This window comes from Cavia porcellus, unplaced genomic scaffold (assembly GCF_034190915.1).
Source record: "Cavia porcellus strain 051 isolate PalLab524CR breed Dunkin Hartley unplaced genomic scaffold, mCavPor4.1 scaffold_9, whole genome shotgun sequence".
Classification (NCBI taxonomy): Eukaryota; Metazoa; Chordata; class Mammalia; order Rodentia; family Caviidae; genus Cavia; species Cavia porcellus.
The window spans coordinates 20,841,652-20,860,695 of NW_026947492.1; the positions used below are offsets into that span (position 1 = coordinate 20,841,652).

A 19,044-nucleotide genomic window follows, 5' to 3' on the forward strand; every position below is an offset into this window, starting at 1 on the left:
AGTCATAAGACAAGGAAAGGAATTTGTGTGTCGGCCATTCACGAATTAACAGCTTTGCTAATCACTCCTAGCTGACTTAAAGGAGCTTGGCAAATCTTTTTGATTAAGATTTATCCACAGCATTCCACAGGTTTGAAGAATTCAGCTGAGAGGCAGGCTGAGTTATTTGTCTTCAAAGTCTGTGAAACTCACCTTTTTTTTTTTTTTGCCCTCAAGTTATTTAAAATCTTTAGTTTATACAAGAAAAACTCCTGGCATTGGGAAAGCCACAGGACCACATGTTCACTCATATAGTTGTTCATTAAGAAATAGTTAATGTAGGCAGCTGTGATCATGCCTGTAATCCCAGTACTCTGGGAGGCAGAAGCAGGAAGATCAAAAGCACAGGGGCAGCCTGGATAAATAGGGACATATTAACACCCTGTCTCAAAAATTTTTTTAAAAATCTGAGGGTTGTAGCTCCATGTGAAGGCCCTGAGTTAGTCCCCAGTAAAACACACACACACACACACACACACACACACACACACACACACGCTAATGAGAACCTGTAAGGTGCCAGGGACCAAATACAAGCTAAGGAGGAGTCAAAATGGGGAAAAAGGGGAAATGAATTCCATGGAGAGCTTGCTGTATAGACACAGAAAGATGGGAAATGAAAATGGGGAGGCACATCCATGAAAGCACAAACTCAGATCAAATGCTACAGGACAGTACCAGACTTAGACAAGCCCGGTAAGAACTGTAAGAGAAGTTCCAGAAGCTGAGATTGTCAAAAGAGGTCATAGCAAAGAGGTGACTTCTGACTTGAGCCTCAAAACATATGCCCTATCTTTCTAAGATTCATTTCCTCAAGCAGACAGACACTTCTGCTTTTTTAAAAAAAAATCCTAGACCAAATCACTCAAGTTACAAGAAACTGAAACAACAAAGCCAAGAGTGTGACAATAATGGCCACATGATGATACACAACTTTCCACTGTCAAAAAAGAAAAAAAAAATATCAATTCAGTAGCTGGCTGACTTGGATGTCATTCATGAATTAACAACCTCTGCTAATCACTCCTGGTTGATATTTATCATAGGCACGTTTTACAAGATGAGTTCTGTCACCAGCGCTGGCTGCTTCTCACCAAGTCCCACCAGCAGCTGCAAATATGCATTAATAATATTTTGTTTGGATTCCCACTTGCCATTCTCCATCCTCATCCCTAATGCATCTGAACAGTGTCATTACCAAGTGGCACCCACAGAACTGAACATAAAGGCAACTTGGAAGTTTTAAATGAAAACAGATGCTGAGAAATGCCATTATCCCCTGCATGCTGCAATAAATAGCATTAACATTTCTAAGTGACAGGCCTCCGAATTGGACTGCAAGGAGATCACATTTACAATTAAATGAGGGACTTATCCTCTGCATGCCTGGGTTCCACAGGTGGCTTGGTGACAGTCATTTCTTAGTGTTTCGATTTTAGAGCTGCCGTTCAGAGCTAAGCAGGGATTGGACAGATAGGCATTTAGAAAGGTGTTAGTGCCAGGAGCATTCGCTGTCTAACAGCCTGGATGCAAAACTAACTTAGCATAGCAGCTGAATGTGAGAGCTCCCAAAATGATTTCTTCACGCACAGGGTCTGCCTTATGCCAAGGGCTAACGTTATTGTCTGTATCACTAATCACTGGGTCCCGGTGTGTGTGTGAGTGTGTGTGTGTGTGTGTGTGTGTGTGTGTGTGTGTGTGTGTAATTTACAGAAAAAAACACAATAGAGAAAAGGATAGAAATAATACAGAATTTGAAAAATAACTAAGAAATCACTAATCAAAAAATAACAGTAAGAAATCACTAGCTGATAAATTACTATTTGATAAATGCTGTTATCTTAGAAGTAGTTGTCCAAGTTACAAAATCAAAGCATAAAAAGTGGACAAACAATGACAGTACAAACCATTCTGTTTGATGAACTAACAAAAACTTGGTAGTATGGTTATCTATCTTGCACACTTAAACATACATACAGTTATATCCTTTAGAGCACTTTCTTCCCCTTTCATTATCACAATATCTATTATACATTTTGGATCTTATTATGCTTTCGTTTCTGTATATTTTATCACCCTCAGCTCTTCACTAAAGCATTAGATGAAAGATCATTTATAATTTCCGGAATGTTACTCAAGGGGCACAGAACACGTCTGTTCATACCTTCATAAATGTGAGCCTGCCTAGCTGACTCTGACACCACCCCAGTATTGTTATTACGATCCAGATATTACAGATATCAAACCTCAGCACACTGGTTAGGAGCACAACGGGTGGATTGAGTCCTGTCTTTGTCATTTACCAGCTCTCCGGTTTTGAGCCTAGGATTTATTTTGTATGAGCCTTACTATCTGCATCTGTAAAATGATACAATGATATTGTTATCATTGAGTTATTGAATGAGAATCAAACATGATACTTATTTGGCTTACTTGGCATGCCATGATGTTGGGCATGACACTTATTTTGTTGTTTTTGCTGTTTGAAGTGTTCCTGGCCTGTATTGTTTTCTGAGGGGACATTAATACTTCCTTTAAAGTACTGGTAAGAAGTTTTAAGTTTAGAAAAGCAATTGGAGGCAATGGTTTGACACAGAAGATAGCCAAAGAAGTAATGATGAAGGCCAAGGTAGGAGGATGCCAAGTTTAAGCCCAGCCTGGGTAAGTTAGTGAGTATCTATCTACCTATCTATCCTCTCTATAGTATTCAATTAATTCTATGTAAGCCTTTATGTTTACTTATTTTATAATATTTAAATCTTAAAACTGACAAATTAACTATTACCTCCTACAAGTACTTCTGCACTTACTCTCATGAATATGTATTTTTTATGTTGTTACAGGTGACACCCAAGGCTTCACACATGCTAAGCAAATGCACCACTGCTGGGTTACATTCCCAGGCCTTGTAATTACTTTGAAGATGAGGAAAAGGTGCCACAGGTCCCAAATTCCACAACAGGTGAGAGTCCGAGCAGGCCAACAGAGTCAAATTTATTCTCTCCGCGCATGCGAGAATCACGGTAGGTGCGTGCACTGTGGACAGCAGTCCCTTCTGCTCAGCGTGTTTTACATGAGGGTGAACATCATCTACTGCTGTGAGGCTCAGGGGTAAATGTACGTTGTTAGTTCTGAAAGTGAAACCTTCCCAATGAAGATATGCTCGACAGTGGGGTGGATAAAATAAACTGAAAATTATAATTGCTTTAAAAACTAACCTGTTCTCATAAAGTGACCCCCTCAAAGTGCATGCACAGAGAAGCAACCTCTTCCCACCTCACCCCCGGGGAGTTGAGATTATACTGGGGAAAGGAAAGGGAAGTGCCCATTTTTTTCTTTTTGGCTTAGTATTTAGGACTGAACTTAGGGCCTTCACATTGAGCGACATTCCCATTTATTCTTTATTTGAGACAGAACTGGCAGGAGTGAATTTTAAGAACCCTGCACGTTCGAAAGTACTAGGCAGCTGGGAGCAGCTGTGTACACCTATAATCTCAGTTGTTTGGGCAACAGAGGCAGGAAGATTGTAAGTTCAAAATCAGTCCGGAAAACTTTGTAAGATCCTGTCTCTTAAGTTTTTTGAAAGGGTTGGGGGTATATCTTAAGGGTAGAGGACTTCTCTAGCATACCTTTGTTCCTGGGTTCTATCTCTAGCACTGCAAAACAAACACAAACAACTACTCAGAACCAGACATCTCATTATAGTATGCTGAGGACGAGGGGTAAACTTGTGGTGCTACAATATTGTTCCTGCAAACGTGTGCTCTGGAAAGGTCTTCATTTCCGAGGCTCCTATCTCAGAGGCACCGTTGGCTTCTGCACTGGGAATGTCTTAATGAGACGATGTGGATTTGAAAGGGTCAGCGTGGCTCCGGATGCAGCAGCTGCAAAAATGGAAAACCGCTTTCTTTTTGGTCTGGACTCCCTCCCCTGCTCCTCTTCTTCAAGCATCTTCGAGTGCTTGATTTTGTATTTCTGTTTGGTACGCAGATCAGAGTTTCCTTTTAACATGGATTTGTTCAAGTAGGCTTCACCAGGGTGCCCAGATCCAGCTAGGTTAAAATAATGTCAGAGGTCTGCATTGAAGCCATCCCCAGCGGAGAATTCTGAGTTTCAGGCTGCCATGCCACCTTTAAATCAATGGAATGTGTCCATGTACAGCTGTCCACGGACTCTCGTCACTGCTGTTATCCTCATAATAGGATCATTCAAGTTCTCTTATCTGGTCTCCTAGATGCTCGGTTTCAACTATTTCAAACCAAAGTGATTTGTCACACAGCGGCACCCTTCCTGCTATAAATGGCAGGAGGACACAGCCAGCCTGTTTTAAAAGGGGACCCCATCTTCTCTTTTCTCACGTATTTTATTTACAGAGGTAATGAGCCCTGAGAAGCACAAAGTAGGCAGATTCACACATCACCAAAATCACCCCCGAGTGCAGATTGAACCGATTCATGGCAGACTGGATTCACTGGTGGCTTCCAGACCTGTCTGTAACACAAGGTCTGCAACAGAGCAATTCATGGGGTCATTTCTACCTGCACAGCCTTTGCTAAATGCGTGTCTCCTTCGCTACTGCTGGGTGGCTCCCAGCTTATCAGCACCCTTTGAGTATCAGCAGCATTCCACTGGAGAGCCCTGGAATGGAAGGCATGAAAGTGTTCCCTCCCACTGAGAAACAGGCAAATTGAAACTGCTTAGTGAAGACAGCTGGTGACACGCTAACATGCACGAGGGATGTATGCCCTCGCACCTTTAGACTCCCAAGCCCGCGTGTCTCCAGCTAGAAGGAGAGGCTGCTGACATACGAGGCTCCCTGCTGTTGTTCAACTAATTCTGCCTCAAAATCATACACAGACAGCCCCATCTCATCGAGGCTCTCCTTTCTCTTTGCTCATTGTTTTTACAAGTTTGATTAGATCTTACTCACCTGAAAATGAGATTCAGCCTAGATCTGACTCCAGATTTGTGAGGGAGAATTAACACCCTGCTGCTTCCCAGTTTTATTCCTTTGAAAGTCTACTCTTTTTTTTTTTTTTTTTTTTTGGCCTTCAGAGTCCACCACTTTTCCTATGACTTCTACCACTCTCAGCATTGGTGCCTCCAAATACATTCACCTATAGAATTTTCTTTTTTTACTTTGTAATTATATACCAATGATGGCAAATGTATTACCAGGAGTCTTATGCAATTGACATAAAATTGTAAATTGTGGTTGGAGACCAGTTTCTTGTCATTCCTGTAGCCAAGCCATAGGGCCTGTGATCCTAGTGCAGGATCTCAGTTTTGCAGGCTCAGAATTGAGGGTGCCTACGTGACCCAGAAATTTGGCTAACATTTGGTTTTTTTCAAAGGTTTACCATTCATGTGATCACAGCCATCAGAATCTGTCAAAGCCAGAATGAAGCAGATAATTAGGATATTGGCTAACACCTTATCCAGTCTGGGGTGAAGAAAAAAATCTGAGTCAGAGATATGATGTGAAAGTTATTTTTCCTTTTTGGAAATGCCAAGAATCCTATCAGATTCTGGCTTTTTGGCAAGAGAGAGAAAACCCCAGTGACACTGTGGATCGTCTCATTTGTTCACTGCTGAGGAAAAATAAGAAATTACATCACTCAGGAGCCTTAAGAATGCCATTATTAAGTATTAGATTGAGATGCTTTTGGCTCAAATTTCTGCCAACTAAGAGTCTTGCCCTATCCCAATCTGTAACAAAGAGAATTTTGTAGAGTCCCAGCAACCATTTCCTGGGGTCCCTCCTCACTAACACAAACCTCGCCAGGCTGTACAGAACTATGCAGCCAATGCATGCATGAGTACACAGCTGGCAGAGTGGCCCCTCGCCCATGCCTACACTCCAGACACATCAAGAATCTTCCACAGCTGGCACATAATTAGAGTCTCAGAGTGAGCAAATCACTGCTTTTCTGTGAGAGTTCCTCCCACTGATCATGCTCAGCGAGTAGCAGCTCCACCCCTATGATAACAAACACAGGACAACAAACAGATATGGGGTGGGGGGAGCAGGTGCGTCCACTGGGGTACATGGCACTGGCTGCCTGGCCACTCTCCTCTTTCCTGTAACTCGGTATGACACTTTCTGTCTTGACTATAGTGACGCAATCCAATCAAAGTCCTGTGATGAATCCTCAGTGGGTTGAACTCTGCAGATTGATCTTGAATAATTTCATCACATGGAGAAAAACTACAAAGCAAGAAGTGGCTGCTTGGGATTTGTCTCTTCTAGAATTTAGAAATATATATCAGGAATCGAACTCATAACCTTGTGCTTACCAGGGAGGCACTTATGCCATTGAGCTAAATCCCCAGCTGAAATATTTTTTTCTCCTATAAACATTGTTGACATGGCCAGAGGTTTTTGACCATGAGTGAAAACCAAGTGGCTGCCAAGAGCTCTATGGTTTGGTAGAAAATTTAAAATATGTCAGATGCTGGACTTGAATGAAAGGGAAAAACTACATGAAAACAAACTAAATGTGAGTCAGAATGGAAAAGGAGCAGCCAAGAAAATCCAAACCAAACTGAAACAAAGATGGATTTCCCTCTCAAAGAAAAAACTCAACCCAACTAAAGTCTACTCAACTCCTACAGTGTCTTTTGCTCTGGAAGCATCCAGTGTTGAGGCAGAATGAGTATTTGGATGGTCCCCATTATATTACACACCCCCCTGAATGTGTACTATAATCAGGGCAAACAGAGGCACAGGTTAGTGCAACGAGGTCCAGGAAGAATGCAGGATTTGCATGGATGAGCAGATGTACGAGCTGGGTACTGAACAATAGTGTAAGGAATTCAACCTTGTCCCCAAAAGGGCTGGACTTTGTCAGGGTCTCTGATTATGTCTCCAACACCTTTACTAGCCTAGGGCCCTCGCTTCGCACTTGGCTAGTTTAACAAAGTGATTCAAATGGAAGTTTAGGCACAAGTGGCCTTAGTGGCCTGGAGATAGAGCTCTACTGGATAACTTATCAGTCAATCAATCAATTGATCAATCAATCATGCTTCTGTAGTACAGCCCCAATAAATAATCAGAACACTGAGGCTCAGGTGACTTCCCTTGATAGGCAGTACTCTCCACAAACTGTTGCTTACCGATGGCAGGAAATCACCATGCCTGACACGTTGGAAGAGGACAAGTGGGGCTCTGCTTTCTGTCCTTCCCTGGACTCTGCCCTGTGCACTACCTGCTCTGGTAGACTGGAACCCTGCCCCTGTAACCAACCTGAACTATGACTGCATTAGCTTTCAGTAAGTTTGCAAGTCCCTTTAGAATATTACTGAGCCCGAAGGTGCTTTGGGTTCCTTCCTGAATGTGCCCACAATGTCAGAAGCGAGGTGGGCTCTTGGGACACTGTACAGTTAGTCTTACCCACAAAAGGATGAGTGGGAGTTTGTTGGGAAGGAAAAATGGTGTTGAGGGATAAATAGTAAACCTGATACCTTTAACGCGTTTGTGTTATATAAATCCTGACCCCAGCAAAGCCTCCATAAATAGCTTTTGTTTTTCCTACCAAGGATTCTAAGGTATGTGACGATCAGAGTAAAGCAGCTGGGAGGCATGTGAACAGATCACCTACCTCCAGCTCAGAAACTGACCAGTTCAGAAAGTCTTTGCAAGGCCGGGAATTTAGCTCAGCGATAAAAGTGCCAGCCTGGCAAGCGCCAGGTTGTGAGTTTGATCTCTGGTATCAGAAAAGAGGAAAAAAAAGCCTTTGCTGTGTTGATGGTCAGAAGACACTTGTCTGAGACTCCTAGAAAATGGACTTCTTTTACTTTGTCACTGAATGAAAGGATATGGTACCAAGAAGGCTACCTTTTCTCTTTGTACATATGACTTGTGGAGAGGACGCCTCATTGCAAAACGAGTCAAATAAGGTTTATGATGGCCTAGCCCACAGATGGACATTGTCTAGGAAGATAAAGCATGCGAGTGTTCCATGATGAGACTGGATATAAGACCGCCTCCTCTGGGAAGCCCTCCCTGGACCTGGCAAGCATGGAGGCCACATCTGTGTTTTCAGAATGCCCTGTGAACATCTCTGCTGCATCTCTCCTAAGGGAACAGCAGTCTAACCTCTGTGCTGTCCCCTGTCAACACCCGAGACCCCTCAGGCAAGAGTCAGTGTGGTCACTGCTTTGGTATTCTCAAACTTTGGGTGTCGATGTCTTCAACACACACAGTGTTCAGCAAGTAACTTTGATCAAATGGATAGTAAAACAACTGCTTTGGAGTAGTGTGGTACAGAGGAAAGAAGCTCTAGAGGACGAGACCATCTGGGTTCCAATCTGAGGTTTGTGGCCTTAGATGAATGACAGCTTTGTCTAAAGCCCAGTTGGCCAGCCCTAAAATAGGTCCAATAAGAAAGAGGGAGGTAACGCCTGAGAATACTCTCTGCTCAGTGTCTGATGTTCAACAAATGTTAATTTGTTTTTTGTCTTGAAGGGAAAAAGATAGCTTTCAAACACAGCTCAGATAATATTCCAAAACACTGAATTAGAAGCTACGAGCTTGCTGTAGAAGGGTGCTGCTGGTTCAGTGGGAACAGGAATCTAGCTGGGTGGTGGTCAGGGTCTCCATTACAGGATTACTTCCAAGAGAATTACAGAGGGAGTCGGTTTGAAAGGGCTCCCTTTCCTACCCTTTCTGATCCTAGTGTTCATGGAGGAACTCACCTGGTGTGAAAATACCAACAGAGGGAATAACAGCTTCATTTCTTCTGAACTGAAGCACAGCAAGGCCAACTGAAAGTCATTTTTCAAAAGATGTCAGTAGCACGGCAATGGTATCTCAATGACAAACGATCGATCGTGATTAAAGGTGCTTTTGTCCAAACACAGCAGGACCCCTCCCCTCAGAGGCCTTGCTAATTTCACATGGGACAGCAACTTGCTGTCCATTCTAACAACTCATGGTCTCTGGCCAGAAAGACACCCTGTTTCTGAAGTCAGAAAGAAGTGCCATCTACCCAACTATGCGTAGGATGTAAGCTGTATGTGAGTGTGTGGTTGATTTAGCATTATCTTGAGTTATTTGGAATTCACATTATTTATGCTACTAATCCTGTCTCCAGACCTTTAAATCATTGCCCATCGTTCTTCTAACAAATAATAATACAAAAAAATCTTACTCAACATTATATTTGGACATCAGCTGTCTGAAAGGTAATAAGATACAGCAACTACAATGATTGAAATGGAGGGAAAAGATTGTTAATATAATAGAGGTTTCTACTGGGCATGCTTTAGATCAATGTGCAGAAGCAATTTAAACAAGCCCTCTGTCATCATGTTTAAAGCACATTGATTTTTCTCTTTCTTGTTCCTGTTGTGGTTGACATCTCTTACGTTGTTTTTCCCTTTCCTGTGGATTTGGATAGTAAGCCGAAAGAAGAAAAACTTCAAGAAGCCTGGCCAAACTAATCTGAGTGTCAGACTTGCCTCTTACATTATTTCTAATAAATCAAGGGGAAACACAAATCTGTACCATTGAACCACATCTGACAAATTGAAATTAAGTTGCACCAACTTGGGAGAAACCAAGATGTCTTGCTTTGATACTTCTTCCCTGTCAACAGTTAAAGGTAAGAGAGGATGGTGGAAGGTTATATTTTTAAAAGAATTTCCTTGAACTCTGATTAAAATGTATGATTCTAAACCCCAAATCCATATTTGGTATGGAGTATAAGTTCAGGGGCTAAAAATAAATATGAATATTTTTTATATACATGTATATATATTTTCTTTTTAATTTTAAAATTATTATCTTGGAGAAGGGCAAATGGAATTTTTGCTGGCAGTGAATTTTTTGTGTTATCAGCTGTCAGGATGGAAAAATGTATAGTGGTAATAAAGGAAGGAAATATATGATCCATAAATAAAGAAAAACGAATCTTGTTTGGCATTATAAATTTTTAATGCCTTAAGGTAGCAAAAACTCCAAACAAATCCCTTTCCTTTAAATCTTCTCCTCTACTCAGACAGCGCCTCTCACATTCCCACTCCAAAGCCCATGACCAATGCTCCTGGCTGGGGAGACCAATTGAATCAAAAAGGCAAAGGCATGCCCTTAGCCTGCTCTATAGGGTGAGCTGGCTTTTATCCTTTGTATAGAGAGGTCCAGGTGAAGAAAATATCAGACTACTAGCCAGCAAAAGCCATGGGACAGATTTTCATGAAAATAACTTTCATGGAAAGTTACTTTTTGCTTTTGTTTCTAAGAATTTCCATATGCTGCTAAAAAACAATGATCAAGATAATCAATGTTCATTGATCACATACAAGATGATAGAGTCAGGCTGGGTACAGCAATGTAGCTGTGAGAAGGACAGGGTACCTGCAGAGAACTCAGCCTGCCACAGATAAAACACCCTGGCTGGGCATGGTAGTACATGTCGATAGTCCCAGCATTTGGAAGGCTGAGGCAGGAGGATCACTGCAGGTTCAAGACCAGCCTGGGCAGCAAAGGGAGCTCACGGTCAGCCTGAACTGTACAGTGAGACCCTGTCTCAAAAAGACCAAAACAAAAGAGCAAAAAATAAAAAGCAAAACAAAACTAAAAACACCCAACAACACTGCTGAAATGGTGTAGAATGGTTTTCCATGCAATATGTAGACAGTAAACAGGAACTAAATGAGTGCTTAAAGGAGTATAAATATATAATTGCCATTAATTAGCTCTGGGAATATAAAGGGATTTAAATTTTGTTTGTTTGTTTGTTTGTTTGTTTTAAACCAAAGGAGGAGAAGGGATTGGTCACTCCTGATCAGGGAGAAAAGGAAGAAATACAATGCTGACTCCAAAAAAGTTTGTATAACTGTACATATATATATATATATATATATATATATATATATATATTTTTTTTTTTTTTTTTTTTATTGAGAAGTTTACCTTGGACACAAAAGATGACAATTAGCATATCACAAGCAAACAATCCCAGGCCACTGCATGAAGGCCTTTGCTTTGGTGGAACTGTCTTATCTCCCTGAAACACCCAGGGGCTTCTCTGCTGTCACTGTACAATTTGCATGCTTTGGCAATGTTTTATGTATTATGTTACTTAAACACTACAATGTACACGCGCGCTTCTGCAAATTTAGGTAAATTATGAATAAATTAAATCTTATCTAAATAAACAAGTGTCTTTTTGCACCTAGATGCAAGCTGTCATGAATATTTAAGTGGCCAAGGATGAATCTTCTTCTTACTGTGTTTCTTACTGAGTGCATTCTCTATTCTTGATTTTAGGAAGAAAATTGCACAAACCAAGAGAAACAAAATCAACTCCTCACTAGGGACATGAGCATTGAGAACTGTGGCCTGGAAGAGCGATGCTTTTAAAAACAAAAAAATCTATTATGGAGATTAAATTATCTGCGTATCTCCTGACACCGGTAAATTGCTGTCTTTGCACTCAATTTTGGAAGCTGGGTTTGCCATTTTTCTTTTTCTTTGAGTGGAAAGTGGCAACTCCTACAAATCTCAACACCAGAATTTACTGAAATCCAGGCTAGCTTCTTATCACTCTATATATGGTATGTTAGGGCGCTATCACTGTACAAACACTGTGATAATCAGCATACGGAGGAAGGGTTCTCGACTCACATTTGGAGGCTGCAGCCTATCATGGATCAACTCCACTGTTTTAGCCTGTGATGAAAATGATGATGAAGAGCATGTAGGAGACACAGTAGCTCACTTCATGGCCAGGGAGGCGGGTCCTCACAACCTCTTCAAGGATACCCCATCACGACCTTATATATCCCACCAAGGCTATCTCTTTAAAGACCTACTCCTCCCTCCCCACAGTATCACCCTCGGAACTAAGTCTTTCACACAAGGATCTCACAGGACACTTAAGATCCAAATGACAGCGTCCGGCTCTGTGGGTGTGTCCTGGAAGGGAAGACTGGCTCATCCTAATGTACATTTTGGAAAGCACACTAACTTGCAGAGTCAACCTTAAGTGTCTCAGTTCAAGTGTTCAGGCCACATCTCTCCAACAGTCTTTTTTCTATTACGTATAGACTCTGAGTTAAAGGATAGGTGGACGTGGGGTTGCAGTATAATAAACAGGTTAGCTTTCATTCACCAAGGTGGTACTTTCACACCTATGTAGACTCCTGTGTTCTTTCGCTTCTGTCCAGAGAATGCTTATCTCCTTCGTGGTAAAGCAAAGCTGTCTTCCTTTAAGACTTGGCTTCTTCCTCAACCAAGGTGGAGGAGGGTACATTCACCAGCTTGGAAGCTTTACTTATGAGAGCAAGACCTGAGTTCTCTTTTTTACCAGATCACCCCAGCGTCCAGCATGATGCCAGGCATAAAGATGTTCAAACCCCTGGTCCAGTATTTGTAGCTAAGTGAGGAAGCCTCTCTATGGCATGTATAAAATTACTGCACACAATCCTCCATCCATAATGTCAGTAGCTTTAGGTCAACCATAGTCGAAAAATATTAAATGGGAAATTCTAGAAACAAATAATTAATATGCTTTAAGTAATTTTAAAAACATAGTATATTATTGTAATTATTTTATTTTATTATTAGTTATTGTGTATCTCTTAATGGCACTAGTTTTTTTTGTCTTTTTCCTTTTTATAGGTACCAGGGATCGAACTCACGACTGCCTGCTTCCAAGGCAGGTGCTTATGCTGCTGAGCTAAACCTCCAGCCCCCAATGGCACTAGTTTATAAATTAAACTTTACCATAAGCATGTATGCATGGGAACAAAACATATGAAAGACAGAGTGAGAGAAAGAGAAAGAGAAAAGAGGAGAGTGTTTCATACTACTCATCATTCCAGGCTTTCATGAAACATCTTGGAATTTATCCTCCACATATAAAGAGAAAATATTGAAACTTATTATTGGTTTACGTGTTAGCCTGGTTTGCTAGATGGCTGGACCCTTAAAGGAAGAGGTCATATCTTATTGATCTTGAATTCCCAGGACCAACTGCTATAAGTGTTTGATAAATGTTTACTGAAAGAAAGAAAGTTTTATCCATTATACTGCAATTGATCACAGCCACAAATCTGAGACTCATTAGGTCTGGTGTGCCTACGGTATAATCTTTGCTCCTCAGAGCTACGTTTCACGTCTAGACAGCCTTCTTCATTCTTCCTGACAATAGTCTTCCTGAGTGTCTCTCACTACAATCTTACTCTCCTGTGTTTACCCACCCAACAATTGCTTTTTCATCTACTTAGGTCCTACAGGAAAAGACAAAGCATACATGCGTGGACATAGTGGGCCTCTGGGTTGAAATAACCAGGGATAGAAAGAGGGAGCAACCCATCTGCTTTGGGCCAGGTGAGCAATGGCTGGGTCCAGATTCTACTGAGATCTGCAGTTGGTCAGAGGAGACAAGACAGCACTCTCTGGAAGAAGTGGTAGGGAGGGAAAGGGATCTGCAGAGCGTGCCTTGATAGGGTTGCTGCTTGATGGACAGGCTATAGCACGGACTGTACCTAAGCTCCACACCCAGGACAGTGGATGGAGGCAGCATGGCCTGGCCATGGTGTTGAGCCCAGTCAGCCCCTTGCCACATGGACCTTTCTATTCAGCAGGCTGCTATGAATTTCTAAAGAATGGATGCGAATTTGTTTTAGGATCTCTCTTAGCCATGAAAATATTTCTCCAGTATAAATCTCTCAGAATTCTGTAATACAAATCCTTTCTATCTAGTCCATCATAAGTAGGAGTGCTGATGTTTATCCCTTTCCTTGTTGTAATAAGCACTTATCCACTGGAAGTCAAGATTATATCAGGACACAATCTTGTCTTTTTCTGATTAAGTCCCCTAATATCCTCTATGGATTCTGTTATGATTTGCGTCTAGATGACCCCCTAAAGCTTCATGTGGTCAAGTCATGGGTAGGTAGGCTTTTTAGAGGTGATTGAATCTAGAATTTGTGATTGTTCACTGTCTAGTGCTGAGATTGGGGGTATGAGTGCTATACCCCACCTTAACGCAGTAGCCTGCATACTATATAAGGGAAGAAAAGAGGCTTGCTCCTCCCTTTCTGCTTCTGTCCTCTGCCACCATGAACTGTTGTCCTCTGCCATATGCCAGCCAATTATGGACTGAAACCTGTATGCTAAACAAACCCTTTAACTTTAGGCATCAGGTATTTTAGCTCAGCAATGAGAGAACAGTAAGTAAGACAAGTACCCTTCACTTGGGACCTAATCCTGGAACACAATGGTAGTATAGAATAGGTGGTCCCTCCTCTTAGGTAGAGAGATCTGCAGTTCATGGTCAGACCTGACTCTGGCCTTCCTGTGATGGATTATAAAATGCTGTTAAAGCACTTCTTCCCATGTGAGCTGGCTCAGAGATGATGGAGCCATGGTAAGGGCTATGATGAGCAAACATATTGATATTGGTGATGAGGACACATATTTATTCTCAGAAATTGGACTTCCACCTGCCAAAAGGTCAATGTCTCATTGGCCCTGTCATAAACCAAGCACTGGGCTGACCACAAATTTGGCTCAATGTGAAAGTCTTTATAACAGATGGAGAATTGACCTCACAAGAATGTAGGTCAAGTTCAGAAGAACTAAGCATCACAGATTTTTTCCCCTTTCTTTATTTTGACAAATGCAAGGCATTTGCTTGTTGGTGTGAAGAACTTGAGAGTTTTGAGTTCATCTGAACCCTGGACTCCCTACCTAACTGCACACAATCCAAAACCAAACTGAGAGGCCAGCCCACATTTTTGTGGAGTGGTGTCCTTGTTCTCTCCTGCCCTTTAGGACAATATCCTGCATGATCACAGCAGCAAGAGATGACACAGAGCAGTTCTCTGGGAGGAAGATACGGTCTCTGAGCAAGACAAAAACAAGAAAAAAATACTAATAGAAAACCCACTGGAGCAGTTCAAACCGTGTCCCCATCAGCATGAAAGGCAAGTGTGCAGGCCCAGAGATAGGCTTTGATCTTGCTTCGAAGTGAAAGAGAATTTGGAAGATGTCCAAGGGTAAAGGTGCTTGTGCTGTCTCTTATAGTGAAAGAGAGTTTGTGGTAGGTGTTGTAGTCCGTGTCTTCATTCAGGCTACCATTTATCCTAAAAAGACGAACTCCAACCCCTAAATCCTATGTTCAGGTTTGATCTACCCAGTGTCATCCCACAAAGGCTTTCCAATTGTATGATCAACACAAGGAAAATTGGTAATCAGAGTGCTGATGAATAGGGAGTCCCATGTAGCCTGGCAGGGAAATGGGGTTCCCAGCACAGTCTCAGCAAATTGGGTCTTCCTGTGTACCCTATCCAGACAGGTAAGCAGTCAGGGGTATGAAGAAGTGCTTAGAAAACCCAGAGATATTGCCCAGTCATCTGGGGAAAGTGTGTGAGAGAGAAGAGCTGGCATATTAGGTGATGGTAGTGAGGTTGGAGCAAAAAGAAACAGACCATAGGAGAAGGTGATGGGCAGTGAGCAGCACCCAGAGGTGAAGCTGTCTTAGCGTATGTATGTGCTACTTTCCCAGGGGACGTTTCTATCGAAGAGTAAGGGGCTGGCATCACAGTCATCATGGTGCAGCCTCCTCTGAGGTCCCTCTATTATCAGGAGACTGACAACACACCTGCAGCCCATCTCAGAACTTTACTTAATAAATCAAAGTTGACAACTCCTCCCAGATTTATATGAAAAGACTCTTTAGTGTCCATGACCTGCATGCATTTTGTTCATTTTCTAAAATAGGAGGTGCATAGCAAGCACAAACAATTCCTTTTTGTCAGGTAGCACTGGCACATCGTTCTTTAGCCACAAATTTAGGAGGCCCCTAAAATCTGGCGCAGCCTACGCTTCATGTATTAGGAGTCAAATGACTACAGGAGCTACCTTCTGAAGAGCCCTGGGAACTTCTGAAGAGATTTTATCCATCGGAGAGATACCATGATCACATTATCTCATTTGGGCTACAAAGCTAAGCCATTGATAGATTTGCATTATGTTCATTTTCTAAGGAGGAAGGAGAGGTGGAAAGGATGTGACTGGTGCCATGGACATGTGGCTGCTGTGGCCTCAGGGAGTGGTAGAGTGGAGGACCTTCACCTTCAGCTGCTTACCCCTTGATGGACAGGAGTGAGCCTCCTGGAGAGGTCTTTGGATTGGCAGATGAAGGTCAGGGGTGGGGCTGGAGGCAACGCTAACACAATCACCTTCTCATGGATACATCTGACCCCTTCTTTTGTCTCTCCTTACTTTGGGGTCAGGTTCCCTGCACTTCCCACAATGTCCATGAGTTAATCATAAAAACTGAGGGCCAAGTGGTGAAAATGAATGGAATTTCTTGGTTTCTTTGAGTTGTCATCTCAGCTACCAACAGAGGAACACCGTAGCCAGAAATTTCAGAAGATGGTGTTTTAACCAATGTTATCGCCAAAATCTTTCCAGGAAGGGCTCAACCGGTTGAAATACCAGACCCGGCAATCTGGCCTGTGAGGGCATCCTGATGGAAATGAAGGAGAGACGCAGGTAACAGACTGGGCCCTCTAGGGTCCTGAGTAGGAGAACCCTTCATCTTACTTACTAGGAGACCCACACCCAAAGCTAAGTCAAAGGGGCAGTCTGACCAAAAGACGAGTGAACAGAACAGATGCCTCCCAAGCCATGCAAAGACTGCACAGGAGAGTCTTATTTCCAATGGAGTCAGAAGCAGGTGGCACAAATGGCTGCAAGTTGGGAAAGTAGGTATGATTGGCAAGGTCTCACTGTCCCTACTGGAAGCTCTGATATGAGCCCAAGGAGAAGGAAGCAGAATCCTGCACAAAGAAGGTTTGAGCTCAAATCATTTTACACACTACACACAAGAATAGACTGCTAGTGTGCATGTGTGTATTGTTTCAAGGTGAGGTTTTGAGTGGAAGGGCAGTGTTTTGAGTATCTGAGTGTGTAACTTCCCAGAGACCAAAGTATCACATTTAAAATGTTGGCCCTGAAAAAATCTCTTCAGGAATTTGGGGTATGTATGGGGCTGAATCCCCTTGGGAGGCCACCTCTCTTGCTGGCTGCATGGAAGCTTCCCCAGCAATGTCACTTAGCAAAGTACGGCTACTCATGCTTAATGAGTCAGAGGATGTGTTCACTGCGAAAACTACAGGGGGGAATTCATGAGAGTCACTTGGGGAAATGTCTACTCCCTTTCCTGGTCTTCAGACCACACAGTGTGTCTCAGAAGTAGCACTCTGTCTGCTTGACTATGGAGCTGGCATCCTTACCCAAGGTGCCTTTATTCAGGTCACCCGCTCCACTCCCCAGTGCGGCTGTCTCTCCTTTCTGGACTGCAGGATGTGAATTGTGGACTCAGGTCCCCAGCGAGAGCGATTAAGACTTCCTGGCAGGGAGGCAAGCTCTTTATTTGCTCATTTTTGATGGGGCAGCATAAAGCTGGATTGCTCCTCTGAGCTCCCTCAGGGCCATCATAAGTCCACATAGGCAGGTGCCTCCAATAAACACGCCTGGTGACTCACTGGCTGCTGGGAGCAGGCCACAGCCTCTGCTGACAAGGGTGGGGCTCATGAAGGTCATGCACAGAAGTCTTCTCTTGTCACCAGCTCGCCTGACCCCCAGCCACTTTCGATTTGCTCCTGTGCCATGCAGCACAGCATTTCGGAAACTTGGGAGGAGAGAAAAATAAGAACATTTTCTGGGCTTGTTTGGAGTCAGAAAATTGTGTTCTTAATCTCCTCTCTCCTATTTATTACCTCTCTAGTTTAAGATCCATCATCTCTTTTTTCTTAAGCCTATCTGCATCATAAAAGGCCATTCATACTAACTTGCATGATAAGATAAGAAAGAAGAAAGCTATTTCTGAGCTCGTACTCTGAGCACCTCCTAACTCCCTGCTAGGAATTCACATCTTCAAACACCAAATTCTCTATCTAGGGTCAAGTTTCTGTGTTCATGACTCCAAAACCCAAGTTCTATCTACTTAAACACGAAGACAGCTAAGTCAGGTGGAAACATTCCAGGGAGTCAGACAAAGCCGGGCCCTTGAGGGGGTCAGAAGACAACAACACATTACAACTATGGCTAAGAGGTGCATCCTTGAAGGTCGAGATTTAAGATAAAGACAAGATTTAAGAATGACCAGGCCAACATGTCTCTCCAAGGGAGAAGCAACATGCAATAACTGGTATCACATGGTCCAATAAAGTCTAGATGGACATCAGTCACTAGGTGGGTGACTAGGACCTCCTAATTCATCTCTTCCAAAAAAGGTTCTTATTCTTTCCAGGTACACTCGCTATGTGACCTGCATCCCCACTGGATCAATAACACCTAAGTTGCTATGTTATGGAAAATGGACCAAATATGGGAAGAGACAGCATGGAGAAGGTTTAAGAGACAGTTTATTACATTGGTGGGCTTGACTAGGATCTGTCCCAAAGAGTCAAAGCCTCACCTCGCGGGGTTCTGGGATTTTTATGGGGAGAGCAAGCAGGAAGATGCAAAAGTAGATTTGGCACAGTATGACTGGAGGGTTGGTGGCATCTTGGGTTGCTGAGGGAGTTTAAACATTTTAGGTTACATTGCAAGGCCATCAGCTATACAAAGCATGGATTATACAAAGGAAGAAATGTCCTGTTACATTTTAAGTTACACTGTAAGGCTATCAGTTATACAAAAGAAGTTAAGATGGGAGTTACACAAAGGAACATTTTAAGGCCATCTGTAGATAAGTTTACATGAAGAAAGGAATGTCCTGCTATCAGGCATATCTGCCTGGTCTTGGCAGGCATACTTGGCAGGCTGTATTTAAAATTTTAATTTCCTTTTCAGCTATATTTGTAATTTTATTAGCTGATCACAGTTCTGTCCCATGTCATACCCACCTTCTGATTTTTTATCTCCTTGTGATTTTGCTCTATATTTTGCTCCTCCTTTGAGAAATGAGCTCACTGGTAACCAACTTTCAGGTCCCTTCCTGTCTCTCAGGAGCTATCACCCCAAAGTTTGCCTACTCTAAT

The 19,044-nt window shown here is 42.6% G+C and overlaps 1 protein-coding gene across 6 annotated transcripts in view; it reads right to left on the reverse strand.

Annotated features, from left to right (window-relative positions):
• Window positions 1–19,044, reverse strand: part of Kirrel3 (kirre like nephrin family adhesion molecule 3) — a 547,843-nt gene that overhangs the window by 380,974 nt on the left and 147,825 nt on the right. The window lies entirely within an intron of this gene.